Genomic DNA, 2027 nt, shown 5'->3' with positions numbered 1-2027 from the left:
TACCTCTAGCAAAGCTGTAAAACAATCAAAACTGATGTCCCATTAAATGGGTTCATATTTTCTGTATAACTGAAATTACTATGATTGCTAATGCCACTATTTATGCATTTTTTGATAGCATATGTGAAATGAGTTTGTTGTCCTTCTACTGTCTGTTGGAAAAATAGCCACACCGTAAAAACAAATGGCATCAACTAGCATCCTCCCTTATCGGCAGGGCTGACAGGTTTGACAGAGAAACTGGGATCTGAACTGGAGATGCAGAGCAAACACTACTACTTTTCTCAGGCTGATTATCTCTCTGGCAAAGGATTTATGTATATTTAAGAATTCAGGGTATTTACATTTGCCTGCTTGGTCTTCTGCTGTGAATCAGGAGAAAACTGCAGCTTCCCTAGATGCCATCCTAGGACATTTTCAGAACACTGAATTTCCATTAGAAGAAGCGAGATTCTCAGCTGATGAGAAATAATTTCTTATTCCATAAGAAGTACTTATGCCTTGATTCTTTTTGATTGGCCTTTTCTTACCTTGTAACTCTGATTTTGAATTATTGTACAGAAAAGTAGTTTAGCAGACTGTGTATTTCCTACTTTAGGCCTTCACTTTTAAAAAAATTATTAATCAGCCCTTGTCTTTAGAACATAAAATGATTATGCTGGGACAAGCTTTTAAACCTAAGCTCCAATTTGTCATTCCTCTCACATTTTCTGCAGCTTGTGCTGCAGACCAGAGGTTCAGAGCAAAGTGGGCTGTTCCGTATTTCTTACCCTGCAGCGCCACCAAAGGCTGTTGGGGAAAAAGTGATCTGAAAATTTAACCCAAATGAGCCTGGCTGCCTGCATGCAGCCAAAGGGTGTTCAGATCTAGGACTAAAGCCTCAAACTCATGCCTGCCCAGTGCTTTGTGGACTAGTGGATGATGTGGCTGCAGAGGGTATCTGTCAATGTTCCTGGCTGTTGCAGACACTGAAGATCACCTCATTTATGGCCAGCACCAAGAGGACAAGCAAGCTGGATGGAATGTCAGGAATAACCTACAAATTCCATTAGATACAGACCACGTCCTCAGGGAGGCTAGCAAAAAGTTCTCTAATTTAGTGGCTCAGATGTTCATGTCTGAGAACACTTATTAAAAAAAATCCATGCAGAATAAAGGTACAGTATTTTTCAATAGGAATTTGCTTGTGAGTTTCAGTTGGAGATTTCATATTCTCCCATTTATTTCCCCTCATCAACCTAGACAGATGAATGGCTGCCTGTACATACCCTGTGGCAGAGAGCTGCTTTGCCTGGTACCAGATGCAGTCCCATCAATGCTACACACCCTCCTTCGTTTCTCGCGTCTGTCACTTTGCTCATGAAATTCTTCCCTTGGGGCAATTTTAATATCATATTTCTAATTGGTAGTGTCAGATTTGATCTCACAGATTTTGATTAATTTGCAACTCTTTTCCAAACTCCTGTGCCCTTACCCTAGAGACAAATTACGGCCTCACCTCTGTTGAGAAGGGGAGAGGTGGTCTCTTCTGAAAGAATGGTTTTCAGGAGTGGAGTTAAAAAAAGGCTCCTGAAAACACAGAAAAATAGAATGGATGGGAAAGGATATTCAGAACATTATAAGCTGTATCAAATGAGGAGTGATTGCCAGATGACCTCATTGATTGGATAAGGATTACGTAGTAATTCTTTCTGTAAAACATTGTTCATATGAATGTTTATATCTGTCTTTTCAAGATACTAGGATGTACATACATACCAGAGCTCATGTAGTTAAGACGGGTGAAGCACATGTGTCCCAGTACTTCACTGTGTTTTCCTAATGCAAAATATCTCTGGTTTTGCTGAAGTGCATACAAGTATTCTCATTAATCAGTTGATTGTTGTTTCTTAGGGACTTGCTAGCTATTGAAAACCACGTATTTCTGAAGCTGTTTTGTTTTTCCAAATAGTTTTTTTTTTTTGTCCTGTTCCTATTGTCAAGAATTCTAGTCGCAGGCAGGATTCACCCTTGGTGATGAAATAAGC

General features: G+C 39.7%; 1 protein-coding gene across 2 annotated transcripts in view; it reads left to right on the top strand.

Moving 5' to 3' along the window:
* NTRK2 (neurotrophic receptor tyrosine kinase 2) overlaps nt 1–2027 on the top strand; it is a 189538-nt gene that overhangs the window by 143818 nt on the left and 43693 nt on the right. The window lies entirely within an intron of this gene.

The sequence above is a fragment of the Corvus brachyrhynchos genome, unplaced genomic scaffold (assembly GCF_000691975.1).
Source record: "Corvus brachyrhynchos isolate BGI_N302 unplaced genomic scaffold, ASM69197v1 scaffold37, whole genome shotgun sequence".
NCBI lineage: Eukaryota > Metazoa > Chordata > Aves > Passeriformes > Corvidae > Corvus > Corvus brachyrhynchos.
This window is presented reverse-complemented; position numbering and strand designations above follow the sequence as displayed.